The sequence below is a fragment of the Neopelma chrysocephalum genome, unplaced genomic scaffold (genome assembly GCF_003984885.1).
Source record: "Neopelma chrysocephalum unplaced genomic scaffold, ASM398488v2 Primary Assembly neopelma1_147, whole genome shotgun sequence".
In the NCBI taxonomy this organism is placed as follows: Eukaryota; Metazoa; Chordata; class Aves; order Passeriformes; family Pipridae; genus Neopelma; species Neopelma chrysocephalum.
In genome coordinates this window covers 9,816,300-9,837,384 of record NW_020897809.1, presented here as the reverse complement: position 1 = coordinate 9,837,384, position 21,085 = coordinate 9,816,300, and the positions used below count along the sequence as shown (strand labels likewise).

The following is a 21,085-nucleotide window of genomic DNA, read 5'->3' as shown; positions in this document are numbered from 1 at the left end:
TAGGGAATATGGAAGAGGAATTCCAGAGACAGAGAAGGATTCCCCTTCTAGAGGCTCCAGTGGAGCCCTTCTTTGCAGCTTCACTTCTTAGATGTTGCCACAGCGCTGGAATGCAGCTGTGTTTGTGCTGCAGGTACTGAAAGGCAAAGGACTTCCTATATTAATTGTTAATCTCCACTTTTTTAAAATATAGAAAATCACTCAATTTTTCCAAAGCTGATGTGATTCTGTATAAGCTGGGGGTCAACTTCATTTGACACTCCTCCTTTAAGAGGAAACCTCTCATTTTCTCACTAAAATTAATTATTGTTTCCTGGTGTTTAAGCTGTCGCTGAGCAGATTAAATAATATAATTTAATTTTTTTGAAATATTTCTTCTTGAAGTGAATAGGTGGGTCAAGGCTTGCTAGACTCTTCTGTCAGTATTATCTTGTGTTCATTTTGTACTCCACTCAATATTACAATGAAATTATTTCATTGTGTAGTTTCCACGCATCTCCTTTTGCCTTTTTTCCCCCCAGTTCTACAACCTGCTTGCTGTTCTATTACAAAAGAACCAAGACATGATTGTATTTGCATGAAGGACATGTTAAATTCTAACGCCAAGGGTCATTACTCATATTGTTGCTATACCTATAAAATTCAATTCCTGCATACAGGAAAGGCTGTGGGGTAGGAATCCATTCTGGAAATAACTCTTTCACGTGAGCCTTTCACTTCTTGTGACTTGCCAAATACGAATTCCAAATAGTTCACATGTATTTGAATTTTCTGCATCTGTTACCCATAGCATTTATTTTGAGAACTCACGTTGTCATGAATGTTTCCCACAAATAATATTCTTCCTATTTTACTATCCTTTTTCCTTCACACTTTTTAAAAAATTTTCTGGTTGCACATTTTTCCTGGGAAATCACCTTAAAAGCTTTCCCCCCCCTTTAAATTGCAAGCCAGATATCTGCTTATTTGAATTAGTTCTGTTTTCTTTTCCTGAAGGCAGAAATATGTTTGTTATCAAATGCAATTAGAATTATTTAATCACAAAAAGGAGCTGTATGCATGAACACTTATAATTTACTATCATTACTTTATTATTAATTGTAAAAACAAGGCCACAGAGGTCAGTTTGCCAATGGCATGAAAGTTATAGATTCTGATGTTTTTATTAATGTTACAGCTAATTAAACACAACTTTGCTGTTCTGAAAAAGCTGTAGGTAGATCTTAAATGACTTCATGGTTGGCTGGGACCAAGTGTGGTGGCTTCCTCCTCCCTGCTGCTGCGGCAGGTTGACCTGAGTTCCTGTTCAGTCCTTTCTCTGCCTGGTGAACTGCTGGGGGCTGTGGCTCAGAAGAGCATGGACTGCAATTTATTTCCATGTGATCTGAATTATGCTGATAAACGTGGTGTTTTGAGTGAGGAGCCAGGTTTGGTCATCACCTTGGAGCATCACTGCTGTCCTGAGTTGTTCCTGGCTGTTTGTCTCTGTTGGAGCTCAGGGTGGGTGTGTGCTGAGGTTGGCTGGAGAGCCAGTGACTCTTCTCCAAGTAGAGAAGTCGACACCTTGCAGTTTGCCTCCATTCAGGGCCAAAGAAAGGAAAACTAATTTATACACAAAGGCTTCTGTGTGTGAGATAAATGTGTCTCAAAGAATAAATATTTACTTTGAAGTTTTTCATATAACTTTAAAACTAGAAGGAATAAAATGAGTATGTTGGAAATCTTCAGCCTGGCTTAGTAAGCAGGAAGTTTATAAGTGATGAGTTAAATATCTGCTATGGTGCAAGCTATGAAATGGAAAGGAGTGTATTGAGCAGTAAGTGACCTTAATTGCTTGTGAAAAATCTCAATATACTCTTTTCAGGCTGTATAACCAACTGAGTGATGCCTGCAAGTTTACTAAACGTAAGAGACAGAAGAGAAGTGGTTTTATAGGTAGGCAATAACCTTTTTTCTTTTTTGCAATTGAAAGAGAAAATGAAAAAGTTTTATATGATACTCTTCAGTGCTACACTGTGGAGTGAATTAGCATCTTTGAGTAGTGGGCATTAGTTAATTTGTGTTGGAAAAAATTACAGTATAAGGTATCTTTTTGTATCCACAGATGATGTTACTGTTTTGCTTATTGGGTGTGTAAATACATCACGAAGGATTTGATACATTCAGCTACTGTTTTGTATTGTGGTGTAAATAAAGGTATGCTGTGCCAAATAGACTTTGCAGTGTAAAGAATAAGAAATAGTATAGGGCTGTAAATAAAAAACCATGCAGTTCTTATGAAAGGTGAAAAGTGCAAATGCTATTTTGCTTAAAATTTGTTTAAGTTATGTAGGGATAACACCAATACATAGCTGAGTTTTGTGGAATGTGTATTTAAGAATCCAGTGTCAGACCTCAACATTTGGTTACTAATTTGGGAGAAATAAGTGAGAATATATTAATATGAACATACTGTAAAAAAAATGGGGAATTCATTGCATTTGCTTATTCTTTAATGGAAGAATATCCTGTAGGATTAGCAAAACTTTGCTTCAGCCTGTGGACTGGTGTACTTTGTGGAGATACCACAACATGGTTATTCCAGTTTGCCAAAAAGTGTGTGATTCTACTGCATGGACAGTTTCCCACTCTAGACTTAAATTAACAATTCCCACACCCATAAAGCAATTTCTTTTTAAAATGTTCTTCTATAGAGTTTCCTTTTGGAAAATTTCTTAGTCTTCATAAAATGATCCTGTTCTGTGGAAAGATCCTTGTTATGAACTCCTGTGGATTGGTACAGCCCAGCATGGGGAGGATAAACCAGTTTAAATCTTTAGTATGTTAACTAATAATAATGTATTCTAATGTCACACTGGTTTACTTTCTTAAGAGAGGGCCTGACAGCTTTGTGGCTCTGTGAAGGTCAGGACTTTGGCTTTGAAGGATCAAAGAACTTGCTGTTTTTTAAATGTTGAACAAGAATAAACCCAATAGATCATGCTAATACTTGACATTTTTCTTCCTGAACTAGAGGACTCTTATCAAGAAACACATCTGCCTTCATAGTCTGAAGCATAGGAAGACTCTCTTCATATTGATTATGGTTTTTTCTTCCTTGTTACTGATTGCAGAATTTGTTTCTTGAGGAAGAGAAAATCATAAACTTCCCACTTTATTTACTGCCTGAACATGTAGACTCCTCAGAATTTTCCCTTCCAGAGGATTCTTCAGAGCACTTCTGGAAATAAATAGCTAATCACTTTGGTAGACTTTTTGCAGTAAGTGTGATGTAAATAATGGCACAGGTAGAAATTTTATTGACTTCAAAGTAACAACAACACCAACAAAAGGGAAATTCAACGTTACCCTCACTTTGCAAATACAACTTTTCTTTTTTTATTATTTAGTTCAGTGGCCTTCAGTTTACTTATTTTGAAATGAGTGAAATTCTGATCAAACAGAAAATTATTTCCCTTCTATCTCTTTTTGCCTCCTATCTAAAAACTGTTTCTTTCCCTACTACTGCTGATCTTTATGTGGTTTTATATACATTCTAACCTATTTGAACAAAAACCAGAGCAGCTCATAATGCTGCCTGGAAATTTTATCAGCATCAGGATAATATTAAGAGGAGGAATCAAGCAATTAATTTATTTCAAGGTAAGATCAGCATATCTGACTAGATATTATATTACGATGTGTAGCAAAATTTCAAAGTTAATTTAGACTATGTGAAGTAAAGTCATCCTTTTTCAAATGCATGAGAAGAGATGATTAAATTGAAGATTCCAGTGTAAATTAGCTTCTAAACATAGAGGTTTGCAGCTTGAATTGAATCAAGGAGTGTTTCAGAGGTTCAGAGTGTTAACTATTTGCTGATGGCTTTGCTCGATTCATTTCTGGAAATGATATCTCACTGGGGTTGTCCAATTCACAGTATATAATGGATTAATGGTTTGGAACTTTATCTATAATTCCTTGGTTTTATGTTTAAACACTTCATAAACTCTTGATATCCTTTTTTCCCTCTTGAATTCATTAAGAAAATACCATAAAGGAAAGCTGGCCATTTCTTTTTTTTTTTTTTTGTATTTTATTATTTAGAAAAATACGTGATTCTATCAATATTCTGAACCACTGTAATGTAATAATTTAAGGACCTTGGGGAAAGAAGAAAACACAAGTCAGTCTTTTATTGAGTCTCTTCTGTTAAGAAGAGCTAAAACGGACAAATTTATCAAGTGCCTGATGGGTAGGGTGGTTACCTTTTTAAAGCTTAGAAAGCTAATATGTCTTTGCTTTTCAGCTCTTGCAAACCACGTAACACCACTACCATGAGAGTGGCAGTGTTTTTATTCTTTGCCTTATTTCATTAACTCTTTTAATGCTAACCCTGCCTCTCACATGTGCAATCTGCGTTCCTGTGCAAAGGTTTACTTCATTGGTTTACTCACTGAGAGTAAAGAAACATTTTGAAACGTTTTGGACACTTCCAGTTTTCACATTCCTTTCATTGCTGTTTCTTACCTCTTTCTCTAAAACAAAAAAAAGAAAAAACACCCCCCTCTGACGCCCCCAAAAACTCTAAAACCCACAAGGAGCTGCCTTTGTCCAGTATATACCATGTTTTCAACATCCATGAGCTGAAGTCAAGCCCCACATCTGTGGAAGCAGCTCTCCTTCAGCTGTTCAGCTGGTGGTGTGTGAGCACAGCTGACTCCAGCCAGGGAGGCAAAGGGCCAGCTGTGGTTTCTCGACATTCCCAGATGCATAAGCTCTTTCAAGGCAATATTTTTTGGCTTGATAATGCCAGGTCTGAGCTATTCAGTGCCTTCTCTGATCTTAGTTTTCAATTCTGGAAATTATACTTTGGCAAAGAATCCATATTATTAAGAAATTGAGTAAGAAAACCAAGATGGGTATGTTTTTCTTGTTTCCAAATGTATTTAGCCAAATGCTCTATGCAGAGATATCTGCATTTCACCAAATAATTTTTGCTTTTTACTCAAAAGGAATATAGCTTCTTATCTCTTTTTTTTTCCTCTTGAAATTCTGAACTGCTGGGAAGCAATGTGAATAATTGATACCTTTTATTACTCATCGCTCATTGCTTTTGCATAAAGAAAGAAATTGTCCTTTATAGTTTGCTCTCCTGTGTACTAAACTGGCTTTAGGCATGCAAAAATGAGCAGCAATAGAGACTACCATTTCTGAAGAGATTTTTCATTTTCTGACTAGTTTGATGCACTTGCACTTTTAATTAACAAATCAACAGCAGTAGTGTGGTAGTGGTAGAGCTCAGGTCAAAGATAATCAACCAAACTCATTCTAATGAGTGAAATTGCTCTTGGGATTAGTCTGATAATGCAAAGTGAAAGTGCTGTGACAAAAGAGCTGCTATTCTAATTCCTTGGAAGATATGTATGTTTTCCTTCCAAAATGTTTTAGAAGCAGGTGGGTTTTAGATGTTACAAGCTCCTATGCTGGGAGTTAGTCAGTATTTGAGTTTTATATTCTGGATAGATGTGGTGTCAGTTGAAGTATAAAATAGGACATTGCAATTCTTCTTTTTAAATGTGTTAACCCTAGTTCTGGTTCTAGATAAGTTCATCTAAAAAGCACAAGGAGTTAATTTTGCAGGCCAGCTTGAAATGTTGGTGTGTACTAGAAGCTGTTCAGTGAAGGTTTTGCTGGCTGCTCTCATAGTATTTTTAATACATTTTAACTTTCCTTTGGCATGAAGATACTCTAATACGAGTAGGCTTTGTATTTTCATGTAAATAATAGGATAAATTTGAAGCTGTGTAGCCTTGCAAGGGGGATAAGGAACAGGATGTCATATCTAAATTCTGTCGCCAGCATTTTCCCTGTTAAGACATTTGCCATGTTGCTTATCCTTTTGTGCCTTGTTCAATAAAAAAGGGATAATGATGCCAGCTTAATATTGTAAAGTGTTCTCCAGATGAGAAAAACTTGCAGTGGGGTGGCATTGCTTTTCTCAGTGTGTTACTGGTGAACTTCAGTTCTAAAAACAACTTCAGTTTTTTTGGGAGGGAATATTCTCAAGTCTATCCCCTGCATGTAAGACTTGTGGAACAACAGTGCTTTGGGAGTTTTAATGAGAGCCCTGTTTAAAAAATGCTGCTGCCACAAGAGCAGAGGGTGATCTCTCACCATATCGCAGTGAATTAGTGACTGTTTTGGTTTTTTTGTAATGCTCTTTAATTTTTAGTGATGGGTTAAAGATTTTGAGAACCTAATCTTTATGTGCAGCTATTCAAGTTGGAAAAACTTGGATTAATTAATCATGCAGAGTTTTAGTTGGTTTAATGATGAAGTAAGGAATTTGAACTGTACCCAAAAGTAGCTGTTGTTCTGTAGTTCCTGGCTTGATTTTTGTCTCTGCCAATCTGTTTCTTCCTTAAGTAGTGACAGAATCTTTTGCTTTTAATATCAAGTGGTATATTCTGGAAATGGGGGTTTCCTTTCTTTTCATGTATATGTTTATAGTTTACAGAAAATCTGTCCCTGTGAAGAGCGTGGATAGATGGCACTTACCCACAGCAACTGTGAGCTCTGATTTAACAGCATGGTTAGATACCATGGAGAAAGTATGGAAGTGTTTGTTCAGTGCTTTTCTAGATCCTGATATAGTTCAGCCTATGACAGTAGAGGACTGTGATTTGAAGGAATGTAGCAAAATCCTGGGTGCACTTGAGGCCTTTGAGCCATTCTGGGACTTCTTTCAGTGACCCGTCTCTTCCCCTGCACACATTGTTTAGACAGTCTGCTTCTAGAGGAGAGGGAAATAGAAGAAGAAAATATAAAAGCATTGCAAGTGTGTCACTTGGTGAGATGAACACACCTCCAGAGGTAGCATACTTCTGTAAAATATTATCCCAAACATTAAGAAGAAAAAAAAAAGTCATAGCCATGGTAAAATGATGTCTTTGGTTGCAGCAGGAAGGGAGTTTGACATAGGACTTCAGTGATTCCTGAGTGGCAGAATTGAAGTCCAGGTAAATGTGTTGATATAGCAGTGAGTTAAGAAAAAAAAACACAACAAGTTTTAAAGACAGCAGAATTCATGTGGTGCCATTTGTATAGGGTATAATTTGAGTAACCTCTTCTATTTTGTGCCTCGTGCTGCCAGCCCTCAGTATATTGTAACTTGTTTTTCAAGTCATTCTCAAAATATATGAGGCCATGGGTATCTCCAGGGTTCTCCCTCCTAATTTGTACTGTCCTTTTTTTGTTGTGAAAATGAAATTGTGGTGAACTACCAATTCTCTGCAAACCTGCGTGTTTCATGGTATTTTTACTTGTGTTCAGTGCCCACAGGCAAACTTTATTAGACTCAATTAAAAAAAATAGAAAGTAGGAATTCAGGAATGAGTCATTTTGCAGTACAGTTTGGTCTTGGTTTTCTCCACTTTATGACTTTGTGGAATAATGAAGTAAAGCCCAAATACTCAACTGTGATGCATTGGAAATAAGACACATGCACAGAAAGAAGAGTGAACAAACTTGATATAGCATAAGCACGGTGCTTTTCTTATCATACAATGGATTTTTTTTAATGTCCTAGACTTTACTAGTTCATTCTTGTCATGGGAACACAGTGCTATTATCATCCCGGTGTTCCCTGGTCTGCTTTCCAGAACATCTCAAGCTCATTATTCTCTGTTAAGATATTTAAAAGCTGAATTGAGCAATGCCATTTCATTATGAAATATAATGATTGGAAAGAGGGCAAATGGTTGTATCCTGAATCTTGTTTATCAGTTAATTCTTTATTATAGTATTGTGGCAATTGCATATGCAAAGTGGGATACTAATTGCATTCTGCATAACAGTGTAGTAGTTTTATCAATGCCATTTAGCTATTATAATGCACACAGCACAAACTATGGCACAGCAATAAAAATAATTGGTTTAATTTTCTATTAATGAATCTGCAAAATGAAATTATATTAGTAATTTCAGAACAAGTGGTTAATTACAAACATCATTTGCATTTTACCCTATGTTGCTGCTGGATTTATTTGTTGATGTTGGCTATAATTATTTTGTGGAGAATTTCTCATAGTGGAACATGCCAGAAGGATAGTGCCAAGCTGTCTAGATTTTGGCCCAGGCATCTCCTTTCTTCAGGATCCTGCACTAAGCTGGTGGTGAAGGTATTCTGGGTTATTGAGTGGTTTTGGTGTTTTTGTAATGGGTAAATAGTCAGAAGAAGGTGGAACACACACAGTGGGAAGTTGATTTTTCTCACGCACCAGAAGCATTGTTTCATCTGTGTTCTAGCTGTAAAAAAAATTAGGTCTGAAAATGGTGATTTATCAAAGTTCATTTCTCCTGTGTCTCTTTTATGAAGAACTTTGCTGTCAGAGAGGATGGTGTTTCTGACAGTGCAGCAGTTCAGCAGTTTGCTTGTGTAGGCTGGCTTTTATCCCTGCTTTTGCAGGAGGAGCAAAATGGAAGTGGGCCTGGAAAACCCAGTCAGTCAGCAAACATAGCATAAGGTTTAATTATCCAGTCACTGTGTGTTTTTGGGGAGAAGAAGCCGGGTGGTAGTTAAATGTACCTGAAAGATTGGCACCAGAGAGCTCCCTCCTCCAGGTCAGTCACTGTCTTGGTACATAATAAACCAGGACAGAGAGGTGAGAATTTTGCATTCCTGGCCAAGGCTTTGTTCTGCAAAGGTAACTGGAGTCAGATAATCAATATAATTGTTATTGTGAGGTGTTATCTTGTTAGGGGGAAGTACCACTGATTACATCTCCTTTTGTAAACGAGGAAATATTTATGCTAAGTATGGGAAAAATATTAAAGTTTTAAGGCTGAAGTTCAGATGTGTTGACTGTCTCGTGAAAATAAGTGTTAAATCATCTCTTTGAATGTGTTTTTGTCTGCCTTTAAGCAAACTTTCCTTTCACTGTCATCTCAGAATTCCCATTTTTGTCCTGTTTTTATTAAACTTGCTGTCATTCCCTGTTGATCACGATCTTTGCTCTCTCAGCCTTACTGGAGTTTAACAACCAGCAAGTTTCCTTTTCATCTTCTACCTCTAAGTGGTTCAGCATCTTGCTATTTTAAAACTACATTGTGTTGACAATAAGCTTCTAACCTAAATTATGTGCTGCTTGCACATCTGTCTCTTCACTGAGAACTGAATACGAGACGCCTGAAGTTAAATGGTGCATATCTGGGCTCCCTGTGTTTCTTTCACTCCTCTTGTCTCTGGATTGAACAGTTGCACCCTATTAAAATTTCAGTCTCCACCTATCCTGGCCTTAAAGAGGCATTATTTGTGTCTTATGCTATGTCTGCTCCTAGGAGTGCAGGAATTTTAGTATTAACCATGATTGCTTGCACGTCTGATGAGTTATTGCTCCCTGGAGATCTCTTTTGATCACTAGGAGAAAAAGAGTGTAGAAAAAAACAACATAACCTGTTAGTGGAGCTAAGAAGAGAGCAAGTCAGTGTGTGTCAGCTTCAACTCGAGGGACAAGTCCAGCTTGCCTTAGCTAATATTTCCTGTGCTTTAACTGTTTGAAAATGCCATCACTTCTTTTCAGATCTAAGGCTTTCCCTTTTCTTTTTCTACCCAGCAATGTTTTTGGTTGGGGATTTCAAAAATAATCAAACAGTTATCTGAAATGTTATGCTTTAAACTGCTGCGGGCTATTAGTTGGGTGCTTGCATTAATGTTTTGCTCAGAGTAATGATTTGTGTCCTGCCCATGTCCATAGTTCCTTACATCTTCCAGCAGGAAGAACATGCAGCAGAGGTCCAGGCCCATGGTCTTACTGGTCCTTTCCCTGGCATCTCCCATCAGTTTGCTTCTGATGTTTGCTCTCTCTCAATGGAGTTAGCAACGAATGATGTCAGATATTTTAGTTCTTTGTCTGTATTCTTGCTCCTTGATCATTTACTAATAATTTTTCTCCTTGTTTTTCATCTTGGAGAAGAGTTGCAGGAGCCTGGGGATTTCAGTTTCTTCACATGGAAAGCAGATGTTCGAGCGGGAGGTGAACAACATCTTGAAACCTCTGCCCCTGCTTTGCTCTTGGTTCTTACAGACTCTACCGTGTAATTCTGATGAAGTTGTGCTTCAGTTGGCTCAGAATTTAGTTAACTTGACTGAAATTGCTTTCTTTTTCTACCCTGCTTTTTCTACTTTAATAAGCAGAATGAAGATTGTGGCTGTTGAAACATGCACTGTCTGTTAAGCCATAGGAACCTACAAATCTTTTTGCTAAGATTTGAAAAGTCAGACATTAAGAGGAATCAGGGAAAGGGTACTGACTGGTCAACAGCACGTTTATCCAATTCAGTCTCGTGGTTAGACTTATTAGGTTTCATGTCTACTTCTCTGGAAACAGATACTGCAATTTCTTTTTATCTGCTGTATCTGTAGACTGACAGACTATGTGCATTAACCAAGGAAAATGGTCTGTAGTTAGTTTATGATTTTAATCTGGATTTTTTTTCATGTTACAACATATGTCCTCATATCTTTGTCTTAGCAAAACTGGCACCTCAGCTTCAGTTGTCCATTGTGTAGCTTGCACTTGGAGCAAATGCACATGTGTATATAAGTGTATATGCCTACTTCTTCTGAGACCACTGCTTCTTTTTGGGAACCCTTTTTATCAGTTTCCTCTAGTTTCCAGAACTTCAAGCTGTGTGGTTTTCCCAATTTCAGCAGTCTATGTGCAAAAGCACAACGTGTCTTCAGCCTCCGCATTGGTGGTTCTCTCCCGTGACACTTAACTGGAGAATTTAGGACATGCCACTTCTGTTCCAGGATTTAACAAAATTTCCAACCAGTTCACACTAGTTGCAAGTACAGGGTTTCTGCTTGGCAGTTTAGAAGTTCAGTTTGGACATTCACTCCCCACAAACATACACTGTTGATCATCTGCTGCCTGTTACCATTCACAGTGTAAGCTATTTTTTCCACATGCAGAAGTTTTGTAGTTAGCTTGGTAAATCAGAGACTTCCGAAAGCAAGTTAGACTTTGCTACTATTTTATTATTTTCTTCTTGTTTTTTTTTTGTTTCCAGAAATGCAAGTCTCATTATGTTGCATCATTTTTCCTAATTTCCAGACAGATTGTAGTGGAGGGCAAAATTTCCATCCACACTTTGGGATGGCTTCCATGAATGAGTGATAAAATACCTACACAGTCCCACTGTGTGAAGAGGGTTTGGGGTGAGATGGGAGGTTTGTATATTTTTAGCTGAAGGTGAGTATTAGCTGCTTAGGCCCGGGGTGCTTGTACAATATTGATTTTTCACTTTGCAGAAAAGACACCGGTGTTTGTATTTAAGAAAAAGGAATTGGGAAGTGCTGTCTTAGAATGATGGGACCCCAGTTTACATAGAAGAAAGATTATTATTAGCTACGTCTGACTACTTGTTATTCTATCTCAGCAATTCATTACCATTGCAAGGTTGTTTTGCACTTGGTCTCCTAGGGAATATGAAGCTTATTGTTGAAAGACATGTAGTCTGACAGTTCTGCCCTCTGGAGAGCTTAGAAACTGCTTTTTCTGAGGACTGACTCCTTTCAGGGCCTCTGTTTTTGGTCTTGCACTAATTACTCATACAATACTTGCTTTTCCCTCAGCAGACATCAAAGGCAATTTTGCCTAATTTATTTTTGAGGATTTGGTCTGGAAATAGAGATGACCACTTGGAAAGTAAGAGCCTTCTGACTTTCATCAAGGCTGTCCTGCATTAGGTCATCCTTCAGAAATGAGTCTCTGAATTAGAAATTTGAAATGGGCATGTCAGAAATTATCAATATTAAACGTTTATTAACTGAAGTATTCCAATGTTGAAATAGATATTTCTTCTTGTGCTGCTCAGTAAATCTGAGTGATTTAACTTCAGTTCCAGAGAATGGATTTGACATTATAATGGGGATGAAAGTAACCCCTGAAAGTAAAGGATCTAGAATTCTTTTTAGTCTTTTAACTTGTTCTTAATTTTCCGAAGTGTTTTACCCTGCAGTTTGAAATGTAGCATCCATAAAGTTCTCTGAAAATGCCATAGAGTATTCGATGTCACTTTTTAAAAAAATCTCAAAAGTATGAAGAAATTGTGAAATGTTCTTGTTCTCACATTCCCATTTGCTGGTGGTGTTGATGTTTGTGTCCTCACTCCTTGCACTGAGTTGATAATTTATCTTTGCATTAATGCAAATTTTACCCTTCGCTGTGTGTGCAGTGGCCGAGGTCTTCGTGTTGCTGAAGGCTGCTCACATTGACAGCACTATTACATGGCTGAAAACAAGGGATTGGATGATGCAGTAGATGATCCAGTTCTGTCAGGGAGCTGAGCACAATCGTAACTCTAAACTGTGTTAGGAGCAAAAGCATTTTCTGAAATGCTGAGTGTCTGTTCTCTGTTTACAAAATTTAGATCACAATGTACTTTAAGTAGTGACTATTCTTAAACCATTATCTGAGAAAAAGGAGGGGAGTTGAAGAAATCAGCTTTCTTTGGCACAAAATTTGTAGCCCAAGTTAAAAAATACTGTTAATCTTTTAATATAGGATCCTCAACCTGAATGATTTCTTTTGTTTAAAAAAAGGAAATGTTATCAGAATATTTCAAAAGTATGGTAAGGATTTCCTGCTGTACTTTGATTTGGTACTTGATAGAGTTTTGAACCAACAGTATATATCTTCTTTGTCTCCCTTTTACCTTTTACTGAAGACAAGGTGGTGGTATTTTTATTTTTCTTCCCAGTTTGCTTTCTGGCAACCTGGAGTCAACTTGTAGCTCCTTATTCCCAGCAGTTAAATTTCATTAAAGGCAGGAAAATTATACGGAATACTGGCTAAAATTACTGTCTAATATAAGCAGTTGCACTTGCAAGTGTTTATATACAAGAGCGAGCTTTGTTTACTGTGGCAATTTTGAAATAAATTGACTATTTGTGTTGTTGATTATTGCTGCTTGCATTAGGTAACATCAAACTATTTGTGTCTCAGTTGTTGGCTTATAAAATATATACTTTTGGGCAGCGTTCTACAATAACCTCCAATTGGCCATGACCCCACAAGGTTATTAGAGTAAGAATCCTGCAGTTTGAAAAGAAGGAACCTTTTGAGCTCTATAAGTTTGAATTTGATGTCTCATCAGGTTCATGTTTTAAAGCAGCTGAATTCTTCAGTCATTGAAGATTGACTGAAGAATTCAGATTTGATGTGCTTCTTTCTGCTTACTGATACAAGAAAATGTACAGCAAAGGAAGCAAACTGGAGGAATTGAAAGCTTGGGCAGAATTGTGGGGGTTTGATCTTGCTGGTAGCACAAAGATGTGGTGGGACAGTCTCCTGGCTGGAGTGCTGAAATGTATGGATCCAGGATGGAGAGACTGGGAATGGGGAGTGTGTCCTGTGGAGAGGAGTGGTCTGGATGAGTGGAACTCTCCTTCGGAATGGGCGATGAGTCCATGGAGAGCTCTTTGGGTAAAGATCATTAAGTAAAATGATCATCAGAAAAAATCTTTCTCCATGGTAGCGTTCTAGTTTGAATACTAAGAACTGGAAACCAGTTCTGAATTTGGCACCAGTTTCCTAAGAACCTTTTGTCTCAGCCCCTTTGAGACGAGTGAACTTTAAGTGGAGTATATCAATATATTATGAAGTATTTGCATATGATATTGAGCAACCTGCATACTAAAATTGAGAAGACTGTATTTAAGGTATTCCTTCCCCTTCCTATTGCTAAATAAAAGTCAAGAAAAGGGATAACATCATCGAGATGGGTAAAAGCAGATTCACTCCTAGGAGGGATAGATGGTAACAGGTGAATTAGAACAATTTGTTCCTTAAAAACTACTTTTCATTGTGTACTAAAGGATGCAAGTAAGGTTGTGGAGATAAATCTGAAGAGGAGTGAATGAACAAAGAGGTCCATAGAAATCCAGATTCCTCTTTGCAATCCGGTCATCTTGACTTGAGAGAGGCTGGGCGGGGGTTGGTGGTGTATGTGAGATGTGCTTTACCCAGAATAGAAAGGTTCTATGAGACTAATGACCTTCTCAGAGGCATGGTGGATGGCACCTCAGAGATAATAGCTAAATATGTGAGTTTTTTCTAAATTTTGGCCAATGTTTGCAGCCTCAGGTGTACAAAAAACTCCTGTTATCCTGTTCTGTGGTAGAAGGGACATTTGATGCATGTGAAGTCACTCTGCATAGAGTAGCAGAATTAATTTGTGCTAATATGCAGGAGAAAGCTTTTCTATGTTGCAGGCACGTAGGTTTGTAAACAGATTATGTCAACCAACATGGCATTATTTCTCAATATATAGACAGAGCAGGGGGGAAAAGGCTCACAATGTAAGTGTTGGGTCTGGAGCTCAGAAACTTCACCTTTAACAGGGATCCTGAATGAGGGTCATAAAGTGCCAAATGTGCAGCTGTAATACTGGGAAGTCCTCTCTTCCTCTGGGAGCAAAGGACACAGTTTCTGCAGGGAGATTCTTCCCATTTTGAGGCATTCAGAGGCTAATTCGTGCCAAAACCAAGTTTTGCCTGTTTGTGAAAGGTAGCATTGATAAGGTTTACCACATCAGTTTTCTAGGCATAGAATAAGCTGGGTTTGATGGCTTAATACTTTGATTTTTGGGCCAGACTTAAAAAAATAAATAAATTCTATGGTTAAACCTCCTACATGCTCCTATGAGTTGAATGCACTTTGCAGAAGTGTTAAGAATCCAATAGTTCTCATTAATGTTCATACAGGCCTCTTTCAAGAAAACACAAGAAGATAATCTGTACTCTGGAGTGCAACAAGCTGGAAATAAAATAGATTTTTTTGCATGTTCTTTAGTAATGAGATACACTTGCTTTATTGAAATAAACAAACCAGAGGAATAGATAGAGGCATGGCTAGTGTTTAAAGGAAATCATAGGCCTGCCTGATAATAAAGAACTGTTCAAGAGCAATTCATCCTCGGGAAATGATTACCTCTGTCATCCAGCCAAGGTCAGTGACACATTCAGTTAATAGCTACATCCAAGGCAGAAGCATAAATTATGAGAATACCATAACTCTAAGTCAGTTTGAGCATAAAATCAAAAAAACCCTCCAGTTTGTAGGGTCTCCTTTAACCTTTTCAGTTTTTGCATAAGGTTTTGTGGTATTTTCTTTTTTTTATTAATAATTCTCTCCCAAATTGCTTCCAGAAGAGCCCAGGAAAATCAAATCTTGGTTGTGTTGTGGTACTGCCAGGATGCTGTAGACAGCAGAGAAAGGTGCACACAGTCACTATTTTGGTAAGCCTGGCAGTAATCCTACTAAAATGAATTGGACTACTAATAGTTGTCACTAAATAATAGAGGAAATTTGTGCCCTCAAAAGCAGAATATTTCCAGTCTGGAAGCATGTACATGTCCACATGCCCTGGCAGTTGGACTCAACAAGTAGTGCTGTCACAGCCAGTATTTGTAAATCTGTGAAAGTAGTAATTTTATTTGCACTGAACACAGACATTTTAAAAGGTAAAAGATAAATTTTAAAGAGTTTAAATGATGCTGTCTCCTTATGTGCCCCACTGCCCCAACAGTCAACCAGAAACCCTTACCACTGCTTTTCTTGCAGCTTGATTTATAGGTTATAAATAATTCTCCTCAATGGGTTTTGCTTTGAAGTCTAACTTTTGAACTTTAATATACACTACTTTACTATATTGTTACATTGGCAAACAGTTGACTGAGACAAGGTAATGTGATTTTAAAGCTGTTTGCTCTTGCCTACTTTAATAAAAAAGAAGAAAAATAACAACAGAAAATGTGACTAAAATAGGCCTGAATGATCTTAGGGCAAGATGATACTGTTACCACATGAGAAACCTTGTTTCATGTCACAGGGGACTATTGGGGATGCTCTTTCTGGCTGTAGCCTCCTAAGGAAAACAAACTATGGTGTTGAATAATGTTTTGTTCCTTCCAATTGCCTGTTTGTTGTGGGATTCAGACTGGGGATGGTCTGAGGCAGAGATCACGCTGCTTCTTCTGTCCAGATGTTGTGCAGTGACTCAAGACACCTGTTTGAGAACTTGATGTTTAATTGCACAGTACACACAGGGGCTTCTTCCTAGGTATAGACCCCTCCCCTTTATGTAGCATGACTTGTGGGGAGTAAGGTTTTAGGTTTGTTTTGTTTGCTCTGAATTTACAAATAGGTGTTTGTTGAAGTTTCATTTATTTTTTAAATTACAATGGCTCTGATGCAGGGACAGGAAGGAAATGTATCTGTGTTAATCAAAGCTGTCAGCTCTTGTTACTGGAGCACTCTTTGTATCAATTTTTAAAGTGTTTAATAAAACATAGGGACCGTTTCTCCTCTTTCTAGTCTGTAGTCATCTGACTGCACTGAAGTCAAGGGAAGGTACTTTTCGTGTGAACTGCAGTAATGAGGGGGGAACGATAGATTCTCTTTTGCTGAAGGTTTCAGCATCTGGTGAGCAGTTCCTTTTTCTAGGTTGAAAAAGAAATAAGCAGTAGGTAATGGCCTCTGTTTAAAGCTCTTGATGCACTGTTGGCAGCTTTTCCTGGCTAGGTCTAGGGTACTGGTTATCTTCCATATGAATTTTGGGTCAAATTCTATGTAAATTTGCTTCTGTTAATCAAATAAAACTCTAATTCATTTTGCTTGTGTAAGGACTGAGAGGATAATTTAGTCTCTTGGTTTTATTACATCTCCTTTTGCAATTCCATACATGTGTATTAAAAATAACTGAGACTGCTTGATTTTGCATAAAGCTGGAAATACAGAACCATCCTTTCAAACCTCTGAACTCTTTTGTGTAGTAAGTGCATAAGTAGTTCTGCTGGGTTTCCAAGGTGCTATAATTCCTGAGGTAGACTTTGGCAACTGCATAATTAAGACAGAACAGAGTGCAGCAGTTTAGCTTGGGAAACAAGCAAGAGTATTACAGTGATTTGAAATGGAAATGATGAGGGTGCACCTCAGCCAGCTCAGACTAACCAACCACTGTAATTGCAATAGGGAAAGGAACTCTGCAGTTCTTACTGATGAAAAATAAAACTTGTTTCGCTGTGTTTCTATAAGAGAAGACATGGACTACAGGCACCTCTATAAAAGGTAGTGCTGAACATTTTGCAGAAAGGAATAGGGAAGTGTTTACAAGAAATATTTTAAAACTAATTAGAATGTAAAGCAGTTACAGGGCTGACACAGAAGAGTGTTCTACTGACCTTCCTTCCCCCTCCCCTTTTCCCATTTATCACATTTTTCATCATATTACACATCTGCAGCCTTCAGAACAAATTGTGACCAGAGTATTCAGTGTCACTGCAGTGGGTTGACCCTGGCTGGATGCCAGGCACCCACCAAAGTGCTCTATCACTCTCCCCCTCAGCTGGACAGCCAAGAGAAAATACATCAAAAGGCTTGTGGATCAAGATAAGGATGGGCAGAGGTCACTCACCCATTGCCATCATGGGCAAAACAGACCCCACTCGGGGAAATTAGTTTAATTTATTTCAAATCAAGTCAGAGAAGAGCAATGAGAAATAAAACCAAATCTTAAAACCGCCTTCCCCCCACCCCTCCCTTCTCAGACTCAACTTCACTGCTGATTTTCTCTCCCTTCTCCCCCTCAGTGGCACAGGGGGACAGGGAATGGGGGCTGAGGTCACTTCATCACACATTGTCTCTGCTGTTCCTTCCTCTGCAGGGGGAGGACTCCTCACCCTCTTCCCCTGCTCCAGTGGGGGCTTTCCATGAGATTGCTGCAGGGGAATCTCTGCTCCAGGCCCTGGAGCACCTCCTCCCCTTCCTTCTGATCTTGGAGTCTGCAGAGCTGTTTCTCCTACATCTTCTTAATCTTCTTTCTGGTGGCAGTTCTGCAGGGTTTTCTTCCCCTCCTTAAATCTGTTATCCCGGAGGCCCTGCCACTGTTGCTGATGGGCTCAGCCTTGGCCAGTGGTGGGTCTGTCTTGGAGCCAGCTGGCACTGGCTCCACTGGATATGGGGGGGCATTTCTGGCAGCTTCTCACAGAAACCACCCTTGTAAACCACCCCCCCACCAAAACCTTGTCTCACAAATCCAATACTCTGGTATTGGGTCACTGTGGGGAAGAACCTTAGATGTTTCCTCAGGTCAGAAAAAAAGCCAACTCCTATGAATTCCTGTTTCTCATACAGAATGATGCCTTTAACACTCTGTAATGAAATTTTTATATGTGAGAGGCATTGTCAGCATCATCCTGTATTGTTCTTTGATGTGCCCGCAAAAATACCACAGCAGAAGGTATTAAAGCAGAAATTGTGTGAGTAGCCCCACCAGCATAATTTGTGTCTTTACCCTGAACCAATTTGTGTCAGAGTGAATTTCCTCCTTCACTGGAATCATTGTGTGTGTCACATGTGTGTTTGTAACTTCTTGTTCTGCATTCGTTGTCGTTATTTCATAATTTTGGGGGAAGAAGTAAACCAGTAACAATCTTGTGTCAACCTCCTCTGTACAGAGGAGGGAAACCTTCTGTATCCCTTGGATGCAAAGGACTGGTTTGCACAGAGGTTGTGCTTGAGCATCACTGAGTTGCTGAGTCTTTAGGTATCAGCTGTTGATGATCTCCAGAGAATTTGCTATGACCTGTGGGTGGATCAGATGTAACAAAGTAAAGAAGTGCATTCATCTTATTCCACATCATCCCCCTACCCACACAATTATATTAAAAAATAAAAAATTCAACCCCCCCAACATTTGTTTTGAGTGCTGCTGTAGTTGATCTGCATTCCTCAGTTCTGGATCCAAGGCTGAGGTCCAATATATTTACATTTTAAAATATGAATAAGTAGAAGTTTATCCTCTCCCGTAGGGAATGTTGTGCCTTTCTAATTTTTGGTAATGTGGAAATATAAATTAAACAGAGCTCACTCCTTAGCTTTTCTTACTGGTTTTTGTTCTTGCCTTTTGATAGATAAGAACAAAATTCAAGTCTTGCCTAAAGGGCTACTAATCTGTTTGTTCTTGATCTCTTAAACCTCTTTCCAAGAGGCCAGAATACTGACTCTAAGGTTTCTGAATTATTCTTTTCTTTGCTTTTCAATCCCTAAAGAGTACAGGGCCTCTTGCTAAGACGGTTATTTTTATGTTCTGTCCTGTAGTAAAAGGTGCACTGCATTTTAACGAGACTTCTGTTTTTAAACAAATGAAGAGGTGCCTTGAGCAGAGGTATTTATACAAGGCTGTAACCATTATAATGGTTCTCTTCAGGCAAAGTGAGACAGGGTAAATAAGGTCCTTTCCAATTCCAAACTCTGGAATCATTAGAGTGGGAAGCTAATAAAGTTCTACTGTAAATTCTAAAGGCCTGTGGGGTTTGTGGGTGTGTGTGTTTGTTTTAGGATCACCAGTCTTTGCTGGTTCACCTGCTAAAGGTGGGCAAACCCTTTTCACGGCTCTGGGAGACTCACCTCCCTCTTACTTTTCACTGAAGTGCTATTTGGCTCTCAGGGGCCTCTGTTTATGAATCCTCTTCTTCAGCTTGTGAAATTACATGGCAAATTCTTTTTATTTCCAGTGTTCCTGCTGAAGCTGCTGCCTGGCATTCCTGATTTGTCTGGGACCTTAGTTTTGCTGTAGTGCTGAGAAATGACTTTTTTATCTCCACATCCAAATGAAAGGAGCATAAAGAAATCAGATCCACACAGGATTCTGGTGGAGATGGCTCTCTGCACCAGAGGAATGTTTCGTTTTTCCTCAAAAACCCAAGGCTGAATGCAAGTGGGTGGGTGACAAGAGATGTAGATAGCAAGAAAAACTGTAGTCTGCTAAATGCTGTTTTCTTGCAACAGATGTAGTAGTGGTACTTCTGGTTCCTCTTTTGGGGTTTGGAGCCCATAAGCTTATATGTTATTGCTAATCACTGCTAGGTGAAAATAATGACAGTTTTCTGGATTGATGGTGTAACTGCTGTGTCTTGTGCCAAAGATGGCTACATGTCTGGAATCAAAGAAAGAATTACTCCCGTATAAATAACCTTTAAATTGGATTTTATAGTTTTTAAAAAAATGTTGGGTTATTTGGAGGAAGTAGCCTCTGTTTAAATCTGACTTTCTTGTTCCTCTCAGGTGAAATGTAGCTGGACTCCATATGTAGACTAGTTTTCTTATGTGAAGCTTGATCTTCCTTTTGTAGTTGTTAGAGGTATCTTGGAATGCACTGGCTTATACAAGAGTGGAAAAAAAAAGGCATCTACCTTTCATCCTAACCAGAGGTGGGATGTGGTTAGGATGTGCTTGCATAAACCCGTAGTAAAGCTTTTTCCAGAGTAACTTTCTCTTGAAATTCCTGGAGACCTTTATTAGATTTTTTGATAGGCCTGGCCCCAACCCTGTAGGATGTGGATATGCATTTCAGAAGCTGGAGGAAATAGGCTTTTATTGTTTTCTTTTTTTCCCCAGAATCATACAGCTATTGCTGTAATGGAATATAAGTGAGCATTCTTTGATCTACATTAAAGATCCAAAAAATGCTGTGCTTTACTGTTCTGAGTTGCCCTTCCCTGAAATTTTCAAAGGTTTTCTGGTTAGAATAGTGGTTATGTTTTAGATGGCACTGAAATTCATCAGAAGCTTCAGCACCCCTTTGAGAGTTGTCTGGAATAGAAATGGCCTTTTATTATTCCTTTCCAATAAAAAAGAAACCCTGTGCATAAGTACATTTCTGAATCAGTCTCCAAACTCCAGAAGCATCACTTTCTTCTGCATACAAACATATGGTGGTGGCAGCAGCAGCTGAATTGATCTGAAAATTCAGAAGCACATTGTATGAATTTCACTGGAAACCTCACCTTGAAAAAGACCCCTGGCCATGAAAGGCCACTGCTCCATGTGCTGGTTCAGAGAATTCTCCAAGGATTAATTAGTTTCTCTGGTACTGCTGACAAGCCTTTGTACCTAATGGTGATTTGGTTGCTGGTAAATTGATGGAATTCCAGACCATACAGACATTTAACCATCTGCCTTGTTTGTTTTCTCTGGAATAAGCTTAACCTAGTTCAAACTAAATAATTTTGGAAGAAGGGACTGAAGAGAGAAAA

The 21,085-nt window shown here is 38.5% G+C and overlaps 1 protein-coding gene across 4 annotated transcripts in view; it reads left to right on the top strand.

Moving 5' to 3' along the window:
* The window catches only part of FHIT (fragile histidine triad), a 553,711-nt gene that overhangs the window by 107,467 nt on the left and 425,159 nt on the right, over nt 1–21,085 (top strand). Inside the window, exon 1 of one of the 4 annotated variants that reach the window (XM_027700947.1) lies at nt 1,915–1,935. The exons of the other annotated variants lie outside the window; for them this stretch is intronic. The gene's annotated coding sequence lies outside the window, so the exon portion shown is untranslated. Of the gene's footprint in view, nt 1–1,914; nt 1,936–21,085 lie in introns of those variants that run through there. 4 annotated transcript variants of the gene reach the window in all.